The sequence below is a fragment of the Lissotriton helveticus genome, chromosome 8 (genome assembly GCF_964261635.1).
Source record: "Lissotriton helveticus chromosome 8, aLisHel1.1, whole genome shotgun sequence".
In the NCBI taxonomy this organism is placed as follows: Eukaryota; Metazoa; Chordata; class Amphibia; order Caudata; family Salamandridae; genus Lissotriton; species Lissotriton helveticus.
Window position 1 is genome coordinate 477,665,388 of NC_136069.1, and position 13,182 is coordinate 477,678,569.

The following is a 13,182-nucleotide window of genomic DNA, read 5'->3' on the forward strand; positions in this document are numbered from 1 at the left end:
TTCTTAGTGAACATAAGCAGTACATGCCTAAATTAAATCATTTTGAAACAGCATGCAGGAAAACAGCTGACCCTTTGGTTCATCAGTGATTGGTAGCTGGCCAGTGCTTGTGTAATTCGATTTGTCGAGTATTTCGTATTATTAAGAGCATGAACTTTGTTGATCACAAAAATCATGTAAGAACTTTAGAAAGACTTCGATTACCGGGTACTTTCTACAGTGCCAGGGCGACTTTTATTTTACGGTCAGTACAATTACCAATGGATCTTTTCAGGGAGAAAGTAGGATACTCTCGACCATCATGCCATACAATGGACAACGTTGCCCTTACTTTGACTATTACTCTTAGTCCATATGTAACTATGTCAGGACCGGAAGAGAGAATTATGCTCTACTTTCGTATTTTATTACTTCCAGCAGACTTTAACTTTAAACAAACGCCCTTTCTCAGAACACCCAGGGGAAATGACTATAAAGTTCAACCAATCACAGTCCCCGTCCTTCCATAGCTGCACGCCTCCTCTAGACAACTTCCTCTTTCTTTCCTGCTTCCAGGCGAGATAAGTCTTTCCTTTTATCTCTCATGATGCGATAAACGTTTGTATGGTGTTTTTCTGCTGTATTCTCAGGATGCAAGAGTGCGGTGAGGCATTTTCCCCAAAAGAGAGCGCACATCCCACCGCGGCGCCATTGATGGGTCTCGTTGCTCCGGGGATGACACACAACGTTTATCAGTGCAAATGACTAGCGGGCGACCCCGCAGATCTACTGCCTCTCCCAGACCGCCTTGGGGTCCCCAACACCCCCCTGGAGGTCTGTATATTAAAATGTACAAGCAGCGGATGCCAGTTTAAGCAGGTTGGTACTAATTATTAAGTCTTCCCCATGCAACCACATCTACACAACTGAGTGCAGGTTTGGGGTGCCATTTGGGGGCTGGGCCCATGCAGTTACTAATTATCAAGCCTATTTACTGTTAGGGCATTCTCTGCCCCAGGGCTTTAACCCGTTTCCTCGTGCGTAGCGCAACTAATACGCAGTCCTCACAAATTAGGACTAACAGTCCGGTGTGCTGCTAACATACCCCAAATTCCTCCTGGTACAAGTCAGTACATAAGTACGCCCCTAGAGCTATTCACAATCCTTATTGCTTAGTCTGTGGCATTGCCTTTGCCAATTGTAGGAGTCCTGTGTGCTCTTTAACATGGAGATGGAAGGAGATGATGTAGAAGAGGAACCCATTGCAGCCATTCCTCTACAAGATGATTTTTTTACGGGGCAGTGAATGTGTCCATCCAACATGCTGTGGCCTCCGCAGTGGAACCCCTAGAAAGGCACTTTATGCAATTGCCATAGACCTATCCAGGTACCCTAAATTTGTCCCCTGAAAGATCCCATTCCTGCACTGCTCTCTCCGGTCCCTATCAGGTGCCATGGCGCCCTTCCAAGCGCATGTCTGGTTCAGGTGTGGTCCTGAGCACCTTTGCAAGGCTTAAAAAGGTGTCTTTGCACGCCCTGCCCTATCTGAACCTACAGCAGCAGATGCTCTATGAGCCCCGGCAGACCTGTCTGCTCCCTCGTCGCGTCCAGATGGCGATGAGCCTTGACGCCTTTCTCCCAATCCTAATCACACTAAACCCACCCAAGAGGCAGATGACACTTCTGATATGTTGGACCCAGACGACCTATTCCACCCCAATTCGGCAGATTGTTTCCCATCCTCTAAGGTTAGCAACTATGTGGCTCGCCACCTGAGGAAAAACTCTTGGAGAAAGAGGTTCGGGCGAAACTCAGGGCGGAATGCCCACGCTCTTCCCCAGCAGGCAAGGTGGCCTTCACTCCAGAGATAAATACTCGCAAGGCACCTCCTTACAAAATTACATCAGGGACTCAAGAAGGTTATCAATAGGTCATGGAAGTCCTGCCAGGGCAAGCTCCTGAATATGGTAGGCCCACCTACAAAAATTCGGGAGATTGCTCTGGGGGGGGTCAAAGCCTCAGGATCGAAAATCTCCATGAAGGACATATCTCCATGGGCACAACGAGCTGTCATTTTCTTAGGCATCGTCAATATCGCTTTGTCGACAGATGCTGCTCTCTCCTCACAAAGGTCGATCCCAAGCTGTAGGACTTAGTTTCCACAGAGGATGGGCCAGTAGCTAAAAAGGAGAATTTTCAAGGGGCATTTTGTGAAATCACTGGGCAAAGTCGTGGCCTCGATTAAGAAAATCTTTCACCCCCCACATTTTTCTTTTGCAGAGCGCAAAACAGAGGGGACACTACCCATGAGGCTCCTCCAGGGGGCAGTTTCACTGAGACCAGTACAGTGTCTGTCTCACTTCCATTCAAAGAGAGGGTGGTTGTTTGGCCTTTTCCCTAAACAATTGGAAGGCTATTACCTCCAACGCATGTGTTGTGCAAACAGTTCGGGCAGTGGCGACCGGTACGTTTTGGAGGGAGGGGGCTGACGGAACACACTCACATGCATAAACATACACAACACTCACAGCAATGCACTAACACACACAAACAAAAACAATTCACAACACTCTCCACCAAACATTCATACATGTACATACAAACATGAATTAAAAAGAAATACTCAGTTACCTGCAGCCATCTCTGCCTTAGAGGTTCCAGGAGGCTTGGGACTGCTGCCTTCCCTCAATGGAGGGAAGGCAGCAGTCCCAACGTCATCACAGAGTGGAATGGGGTTAGTGAGACTGCCGACCCAACCCCACCCATTCTGTGATGAAGAGTCACTGACTGACACTCTACTCTGGATGCTTCAGGGCTTAAAACTGAAGCGCCAGGTGCGAGGCAATCAGTGACGATACCCCTCATCACTGAGGGGAGGGCCTCAAGGACCTTTGCTGAGCTGAGGACATCACAGCCACAGGAGCTGTGACTTCCTCAGCCAGCAAAGTTCAGCCCAGGCAATCAGGTGCCTCGCATTAGCGCATGTCTGGCTCCTGGCTGCCTGACCTGAAAATGAACAGTGTCTGTCAGGATGACCTTTGTTCCGCCTGACAGACACTGTTCATGAGGGGCAAAAGATGGCCCAATGGACCAGCTGTGGTTGGGTTCAGGGCTTTCACAGAGTTCTGTGGCTCCCTAGTCCAACTTTTGCACCCACATCCCCTGGTTTTCACACAGGCTCAGATGAACTTGATCAGTCAAGAAGTGGAGGACCTGCTCTGCAAGGAAGCAATCTTCCCCACTCAACTCCAGCCCAACTGTATTATCAGCAACCTATTCTTGGGGGAAAAATTAGATCAAGGTCAAAGGCCCGTCATCAACCTAAGGGAGTTCCATGGTTGGCTAGTTTATCATTTCAAGGTGGAGGGTATCCATTTCTTATGCAATTTGTTACGGCTAGAGGACTGGATGGTTCACCTCTATCTCAAGGATGCGTACTTGATGGTCCCCATCTTTCCTACTCATCACCGTTTCTTAAAATTCCGGTGGCAGGGCCAGGTGTATGAGTTCCAGACACTATCTTCCAAACTCTCTTCACCTTGGTGCTTCACCAAGGTGTTAAAACCAGTGGTAGAATCCCCCAGAGTGCAATGCTATTGCATTATCTATCTGGACAATATTCTTCTTATGGATGAGTGTCCATTCAGTGTCAGGGTTCAAATGAAGTCAGAGTTACACTTATATTGGAGGATTACAATCTCGGTGTCCTCTTTCTCATGGAAACTTGGACGCGAAGGGATAGTGATGTGGAGCTTGGCTTTGCCTGCCCTCCAGGTTACAAATAGGTCATAAGCCTAGACAGGATGAGAGAGGGGGAGGAGTAGGATAATACAGTTGGGCTGGAGTTGAGTGGGTAGGAGTAGGATTTATCTACAAAGAAATCTGGAACTTCACCCCACTTTGCGTTGAGGACATCCACGGGATTGAGTCTCTGGGGTTCTCACTTAAGGACATCAGTAGTGTTCTTTGCACAGGCTTACACTGTTATAGGCCACCAGGGGGAGATGCTCATGCATATCAAAGACCGATTGATGAGATACAGCTTAGCGCATTCCCATTCCAATGTACTGATCCTCGGAGATTTTAATCTCTGGGAGAATGGCACTCTTGATACTGCATTTAAAGAGCTCTGCCAGGCTTGTAAGAATGTCAATCTCCAACAGCTGTTATTATTTCCGACTCACCAGAAGGGCCATGTGCTTGATCTCGTTTTTGCAGATGAAAATGATAGTTGTACAAAAAAATACTTCCCCAGTGTTGGACTGACCATTTCCTGGTCCTCTTTTCTCTGAAAGTAGCCATCCACCATCAACGAGATGGCTATACGTCAGTTACTCTAGTCAGTAGAGAGTGGTCTAAAATATTCAAACTAGCGGACCTCACTCGGCTTGTTAATGACAGCTATGTGATGCACGACTCTACGGAAACCAACTATTTGAATTTATTTCATCAGATTTCTAATTCACTAGACCGACTAGCACCACTGAGGAAAGCTAAAAAAATCACAAAAAAAAACGCAAAAAGCCTTCTGCCCCATGGTATAATGAAGAGCTGAGATCAATGAAGACTAGCTGTAAACAAGCTGAAAGGAAGTGGAGAAAGAACTATCTAGAGATAGACAAGGTAGAGTTAAAAAAATCAGCTTTATATTTATAAAGAGTCAATAGGCAAAGCTAAAGCTTAATACCTTGAGGAAACCATTCTTCTCTCTGCCAATAAATCACAAACTCTATTTAGCCTAGTATGAGGCCTGTCCAACCCAGATTGTGTTAAGTCCAATATTCTGGCTTCACAAGAACTTTGTGAAAATCTGTCTATTTTTTTCAAGGAAAAAGTTAGTACGATTTTAACAGGGCTTAAATCCCCGGTAGACGAGGATGGGCAACATATTGGTGAGGATACCTTGTTAAATCATGATATAATGGGCAAGGAACACATGACAGTTCAAGACCATTTTCAGATGCCTTCACAAGAGGACTTCTACACAATTGCTGCTGGCGTTTCTTCGGGGTCCCCTATGGACCCACTTCCACACAAGTTTTGGAAATTGTTTGGAGGTGAGCTCTTTCTGTGTTATATCACATATGCGATCAATCTACAACCACAGCAGAAGTTCCTGATTGCTGGAAAAAGGCAGTTGTTTCTCCATTGCTAAAAAAGGCCACGCTGGATCCCCAGTGTCCTTCAAACTTCAGACCCATTTCCTTGCTACCCTATCCAATCAAGATCTTAGAGAAAGTAGTGACCAAATCTCTTTCTAAGTATGTAGAGGGTAATGAGCTGTTGGATGAAGTCCAATTTGGTTTCCGCCCTGCACATCGATGACATGAGAATGCGGGCAGACAGTGGTCAGACAGCCTTTTTAGTGCTGCTCGACAGGTTGGTCGCGTTAGACATGGTTAACCATCGGACCCGGATCAGGAGACTGGAGGAACTGGGTGTTGTGGGTAAGGCACGTGATTGGTTACACTCCTACCTCTCTAAAAGACAGCAGGCAGTGACTCTGTCGCCTTTTTTCTCCCAGCATAGAGATGTTAAACAGGGGGTTCCTCAGGGCTCGGCTATTAGCTCCCCGGTGGTGTGATTAGCGCTGAGGTGAACACTGTTTGTTCGTGTCACCCGAAGAATTTAGAAAGACCGTGTGATTCAAGCCACGAGTTTTTGGAGACTACCCTTATCCGAGCGGACACATTGTTTATAGAAGGCTGATTTGGGTTTGCGGCAAATTGGCCTCTATATGTTCACTCCAGGTATTACTTCCAGTACCTAGGCAAAGAAAGTGATTCCCACCGCACCCGTGTGGGTGGTCCTGTGGACTAGCCGGCTATACCGGCCCTAGGCTTGGCCAGGGCCCTCAAGATTAGAGTACCCATGTCCTGATGAAGCCTACATCATCTGGCTGAAACGCGACCGCGTCAACACCTTTTGTTTTGAATGGAGTCCCCAGTTACAACTTAAGAAAGATTTGATTTTTGTCTGATATGCACCTATACAAATAGAGATTGGGTTGATGTTCTAACCCCCTGGTGCTTTGCTTTTGGGACTACCACTTTGCTGTGCACTCCATTGTAAATCAAGAGGAGGCACTTACTTTAATTGGTGTATATATATTCTTATATATCTTTTGAATTTAGGGTACAGATAAATGTTTGTTGATATTGTAAGTGTTTGTATATTTGTATATGATGTATATGTGATATTTTGTATATAGATTGTTGGTTGTTGTGCCTCCCTAGATGTCCGCTCATATGTGTGTATATGAATTAACCTATATATTTCTCCAATGTTTAACTTGTAATTCACAAGATAATTAGATGTTTCTTGTTTGAAAATTAAAAAAGGATTGATCCCTTCAGTACCCTCTGTTGCTACTTTCTCATCCTTGGATGTCTCCTGCTCAGGTACGGGAGGGTTAAGTGGGCAGAACCCCTAACCATTTTTTGTTAATATTAGCCCAATCCTGTTCAATCTATATCTTCGCCCCTTATTGTTCTAATAAAGTCATTTGGCATTAACGTTATCAACTATGCGGATGACACTCAGCTTGTCTTCACTACTAAGGGCAATAATGCTGTGTCTTTGGAGAAATTTCACAACTGTTTGCATCAAACGGCAGACTGGCTGAAAGAGAACTCTTTACAATTTAATGAGGAAAAAACTGAAGTCTTGTACTGTACGGCAAGTAGAATTCAACGTCCTCTCCCAGCAGACTTCTAGCCTGGCTCAGCTAATAACTCCTTAGTGCCCGCTAACACAGTGCGTAATTTAGGAGTACTGATGGACAGTAATCTGCAATTGGACTCCCAGGTGAATACAACGGTGAGCACCTGTTTAGCTCTGCTTCGAGCTTTGCGAAAGAAACTCCAGTTCTTGCCCACTATTACTAGACCTCAAGTGGTTCGGAGCATCGTGCTAAGCAGAATAGACTACTGTAACACACTTCTTCTAAGTGCCCCAGTCTCCCAGACCAAGAAACTACAAAGAGTACAGACTCTGGCGGCTAAGTTGGCACTAAATCGGCCACGTGAAGCCTCGGCCTTAGGGACCTACATTGGCTGCCTATTGTGCAAAGAGTACAATTTAATGGACTTTGTATCGTCTATAGGGCGGTGCATAGAATTGGACCTACAGCACTACAAAGGAAATTCGTATGGTACTCGCCGGTTAGATCTCTGCGTCCCTCTTCCACGAATCTGGTCTGTGTTCCCCATGTCAAGAAAGCTCGAATGGGAGGTAGATCCTTTAGCTACACAGCAGCCAGACTTTGGAATGTACTTCCTCTGGAGCTTAGACAACTGAACACCTTGTCATGCTTTAGGAAGGAATTGAAAACCAGATTGTTTCCTAGAGAGTAGGGTCCCCTTTTTGGGTGACCTCTTTTGCCTCTCGTCTGGAAAACTAAATGGTCAGATACTTCAGTTGGAAGTACGATCCATTAGCTACAGTGACGGATGCTTTCCTACAGGACTGGTCATGGGAGAAGGGCTAAGCGTTTCCTCCCTTTGGGATGATCATGAGATTGTCTGCACAAGTGCAGAGACAGAAGGCAAAGGTGGTCTTGATCACGCCATTCAGAAGGTCTCGAGTATAGTTTCTGGTTAGTCTGGAACTTTCTAGGGATTTTCCAATCTGTCTACCCCACGCTCCAGATCTCCTTCAGAATCCTCTGGGCAAGTTTCACCCATTAATCCTGCAGCAGAAGAGGTCCCGAATGGCATGGAGGATTACCGGGTGAGATGGAGAGTCTCCAGTCTTTCACGAGAAGCTGAGACACTCTTGGCATCAGCATGGGCAGATGGGACAATACAATATTACAGATATGCTTGGTCATAATGGGTTTGTTGATGTTTTCAACACAGTGAGGATCCCATTGGGTTCAAAGTTGTCCCAATAAGGAACTTCTTGGCCTCTTTCACTCCGTATGAACTGGCCTACAGGACGATTAATTCATATTGCTCTGCTATTTTGGAAGGTCACTTACCGACTGGTGGTTCCCAGTGGGAGAACACTTGATGGTTTGTATGATCATGATAGGGAATCATTTGGCCTTACTGCCAGAACAGAGGTATTCCAGACTCTGGGATGTCAATGTGGTATTAAACCTCTATCGTTCTTTGCAAATGAACGAGTATTTGTCACGAAAACCTGCAATGCTGCGTTGTCTTGTATCTTGTCGCAGAAAGTCGAATGTGAGTGCTCTGGAAGTCACAGGCAGACTCTTTACACCACAAGGTATCACCTTCCATATCTCTAGGAGAACGAAGTCAAACTCAAGACCGATGTCCTACCCAGCTTTTGACAGATTCCCCTAAGCTGTGTGTGGTAAGAGGTCTAAAGCATACGAGAATATGACGGAGGACATTCGCCCCCAAAGCGAGAGACAATGGGTAATTTCTCTAGTGAAACCTTTCAAAGCAGTGTCTTCCTCCACCATTGGCCGCTGGGTCATGCGAAAAGCAGGCATTAATCGGTCATAATTTGGGGCACATTCGGTCAGAGGAGCCATTGCCTCCAAAGCCTTTTCACTACAGGCGAGACTAGAGGACATAATCAATGCTGCTTACTCGTCTTTGGACTCCATGTTAAAACAGTTTTACTTCAAACCAGTGGTAGATATTGCCTCTCTGCTGGTGGAGAATGTTTAAACGAATATAATCCTTGCCTCAGTCCTGACAGAGAATGAAACATTTCCTAGCTCTCATAACAGAAAGTTCCAATTCTAGTAAGTGCATGGAGGCGAGGATTATTCCCTCTAAGGTTTCTATGAACTTTTGTCCCTACCCTACATAATTCAAAGGAATCCCTTACACTAGAACCTCTCATGATATGCTTAGTGAGGTATAAGTAGGTTTGGATTGAATGTTTTATATATATTGGAAGTTTTCTCATGTGATTACTGTAATCAGTACAAGCTCAATGTAAAATTTTCTCTTACGCAAATTATTGGTGTTGATTCGAATGTGCACGTTATTTTTACAGTGAACTAATGGTTAACCAGTTCTAGGACACCACAGTTATGGTCTGTATATATTTCTTCCATAGGTAATGTTTGCGCCAAAGGAGAGTAAAAGTAAAGTTCGAAGTCTCTTCTGCCACACTCAAGAAAGAGGAAGTGGTCTGGAGGGGGCATAAGGTTATGAAAGGACATGAACTTGTTAAACTTAGTTTGTATTTCTGTCCCCTGGGTATTCAGAGAAAGGTTGTTTATGTTTAAAGTTGAAGTCTGCTGAAAGTAATAAAATAAGAAAGTTGAACACAATTCTCACCTCCACGTCCTTAATAGACTTGAAACTTTCCGAAAATGTTTAATTCCTCATCAAATCGGAGTGTAGCTTGCAACCTAATGGTGGGTCTAGAAACCATGTCAAAACATAAGGCTGTTCACTAGCAGCACTCCACTATAAGCAACGCTCCCTACCTTATTTAAAGGTGCTTAGGCAAAGCCAATATGTCTCACCTTTTAGATAGATTGGCTTTGTCGATGCTGTTGAGAATCAGCAAAAAAAAAAAAAAAAAAAAAGCTTTTCGTCAATGCTGTGAAGCACAGGATGAAGAAAAACCTGAACAAAGTGCAATGTTTTGACCGTGTTCAAGCACCACGATATTGTGGCCAACAAGATGAATTGAATTATGAGCATGTATGTCTCATGACCCATGTGTGTATACACATTGATGCAGAAGTCTTTTTTTTTTTTAACCATTCGAAGATGGCAGAAGCCAATCTTGGATCGCAAAGAAAAACAACAATTTAAATATCCACAACAGAAGCAGTCCACCAGCAAATGGCAGCTACCAGACCATATAAATGCTTAAAAAATAAACGTCTTATTTACGTATATCTTTTTAAAGAACACCACAGGGGTAGCGAGTTAGCAATAGAGAAATGCTCAAGGGATAGGCCAACATAGGGGTGTAAAGGGGTAGAACAGGAAGTGGGAGGGGAGAATTAATGCAGGACTTGAAAGGGGGGGGGTTACAAAATATAACAAAAAATGTCAGTGATTAGTGGGGGAAGCAACTACCAATTTGGGGTTGGAAACAAGGAGCACAAAAGGGGGCTACCTGGGGAGGAGGTAGCGCACAAGAGAGCTAGAAAACACATGCACTCAGATGAGTGCTAAAGATAAACAAAAAAACTGTTCCTAGTAGAAAAGGATCTATGAACAAATGAAAAAAGTCCTCGAAACTGAGAAACCCATTAGTCTATGCTGCCTTAAAAGCATGCAGGTTTCTGAGGTTACCAGTGATTAGAAGGTGGGGCCAGTGGAAGCTTTGGCAATGGTAAAAACCACAAAACAAGTATACTGACCACATTGTCCTCTCGGATAATTAGATGCTTTACCGCCCTCAAACCCCTCCCAAACAAATGTTCACACAGACTATGTTGTTAAGATGTAGCCTTTGCCTTTTTAGGTCTCGCCTGTCGATGCGCATGCGCATCGAGCTTGCGAGACTATTGGGGCTTAAACAGTCTTTAACCAACTTGCAAGGAATCGTGGCGATTCCTTGCAGTGCCCGTGAAATACAAGCTTAATGCGCATGCGCTTAAAAGCGCGTGCACATGCCCCCAGCCGCCTGCCTGCCCCTGCTGCTTTCACACCCTCTCGCCGTCTGTTCCCCCTGCTGCGTCATCAAAGGCTTTCACGGCCGGCCGGCCGTGCTTTCAGTTTCACTGCCGGCCGGCCGCGTAAAGTGCGCTTCAAAGGCCGCTCTCCCCGCTCCGCCCCCTCCCCTGCCCGCCGTGTTGCATTTCTCCTCCCCCCTCCCCTGCCTTCCCTCCGTCTTGGATTTTCCCTCTGCTCTTTCCTTTATTCTTTTTCTCTTTCCTTTCACATTCCGTTTCTTTCCTTCCCTAGTTTGTTTCTTTTTTCCTGTTCCATTTTAAACCTCACACTGTATTTTCTGTACTCTTCCTGGGTGCACGCACCTCTTTTAGGACAAACGTTTAATCACACGCAGGGTGATGAACAAGGGGTTACATTTGCATGTTGTTTAGAGCTTCACTTCAAAGGGAACCACTCTCCCGCCCCCTGCTTCACACTTCAAAGGAATGCGCCCACGCCCACACAATGCCGAGAGCATTTCCCGGCCGATTTTCACCTTTTTTTTAACATTGTAAGTGCTGGCTCAAAACGTCCCGACTGAAGTCATCATGTATGGCGTTCTATGTTTGCATTTGCGGAAGAAAGAAGCCTGGATCCAAGTCATTTGCCTTAAATAGTGAGGTCCTTGTTGAGCCATGTCCCCACTGCGCAATGACTCGTACACCTTATTTGAAACATTTTGCGTGTTTTCAGAAATGCCGGGAGCCTTTGTCACCCATTTAAATCCGGATACTGACATAAACGCACTTTAGGCAGCCATGTTGTACGTCTCTTTCTCTATACGCCAATGTCTGCGTGTCCTCCTCTCCTCCCCCTCTCATTTTTCCCTCCACTCACCCTCCTCTCTCCCTGCCTTGTTTTTATAATGCTCTGTATTTATTACGCCAATGTCTCCGTGTCCTCCTCTCCTTCCCCTCTCATTTTGTCCCCCCCCCCGTCACCCTCCTCTCTGACTGCCTTGTTTATCTAGTGCTGCACGCCACACGTGCCATTTCCAAATACCTGTAAATGCCATGTGTGATTGTTACCCAGTTTAAGAGAGGCCAGGTAGCTTCACATCACCGCACGTTTCAGCGACGAATGTCCAACTCACTGAACCTTCTTTCCTGCCTAAAAAAAAATAAGAGTGAACACTACAACCGGGCGTACTACTCCCACGTGTGATGGGCAATTTGAGACCTATGAAAACCTAACCATTATTTTGGCCACATTTACATATTGCTACCTTACTCGGGACTGCTTAATTCAGCGGCCTCTGCTCTTTTGCAGCTAAACCTCAGAAGCTTCCGGCAGCAGGCTGTTCTCTGCAGCAGCCCCCGAACCCTTTCAGCTATCCTCTAGTTTAAATCCACCCCAAGTACAGTGGCTTCGTAGGGAAGTGTTTCACTGCAGTTCCTTTTAACCTTCTCCATGAATTCAACCCCTGGGACACACCTCGTGCTGGTATTGTGCAATATTCTGCAATTGGCCAATTTAATATCGGGTTAACGTGTTGTTTTGCAACTAGCTGATGTGAAGTGCTTCAGGGTACTACAAACAACTCGTTTTGTAAAGTTAGATCTGCCCTGGTTTGCGGCTTCACATCTCAGTGATTCGTAGATGCTATTTAACTACAACACAGCGTATCACATTTTTCTCGACTTCGGAAGGATGAGTCCCAATCTCATTTGTGCAAAGTGTTGTAATGGGATTATTGGAGAGTTAGAGAAACGTGCTCACAAGTTACATTTTTATGCAAATCATCTGAGTAAATAAACAATAGCATGGTGCCGTTTTCGTCCTTGACTTGATCTGGTTTTTATTTTTATTTTGCTATTATTCTCACAAAGGCTAAGGTCTGCCTACTTTAGTATTAAGTGCTATACGTCGCATAAGCAACAGCTAACCATTCACTCAACCACGCAACGCCACTCACACACGCAACGCCACTCACACACGCAACGCCACTCACACACGCAACGCCACTCACACACGCAACGCCACTCACACACGCAACGCCACTCACACACGCAACGCCACTCACACACGCAACGCCACTCACACATGCAACGCCACTCAACAACGCAACGCCACTCAACAACGCAACGCCACTCAACAACGCAACGCCACTCAACAACGCAACGCCACTCAACAACGCAACGCCACGCAACGCCACTCAACCACGCAACGCCACTCACACACGCAACGCCACTCACACACGCAACGCCACTCACACACGCAACGCCACTCAACCACGCAACGCCACTCAACCACGCAACGCCACTCAACCACGCAACGCCACTCAACCACGCAACGCCACTCAACCACGCAACGCCACTCAGCCACGCAACGCCACTCAGCCACGCAACGCCACGCAACCACGCAACGCCACTCAACAACGCACCGCCACGCAACCACGCAACGCCACGCAACGCCACTCAACCACGCAACGCCACTCAACCACGCAACGCCACTCACACATGCAACGCCACTCACACATGCAACGCCACTCAACCACGCAACGCCACTCAACCACGCAACGCCACTCAACCACGCAACGCCACTCAACCACGCAACGCCACTCAACCACGCAACGCCACTCAACCACGCAACGCCACTC

General features: G+C 46.0%; 1 protein-coding gene across 1 annotated transcript in view; it reads right to left on the reverse strand.

Moving 5' to 3' along the window:
- The window catches only part of NAA16 (N-alpha-acetyltransferase 16, NatA auxiliary subunit), a 587,644-nt gene that overhangs the window by 539,999 nt on the left and 34,463 nt on the right, over positions 1–13,182 (reverse strand). The gene's annotated exons all lie outside the window — the stretch shown is intronic.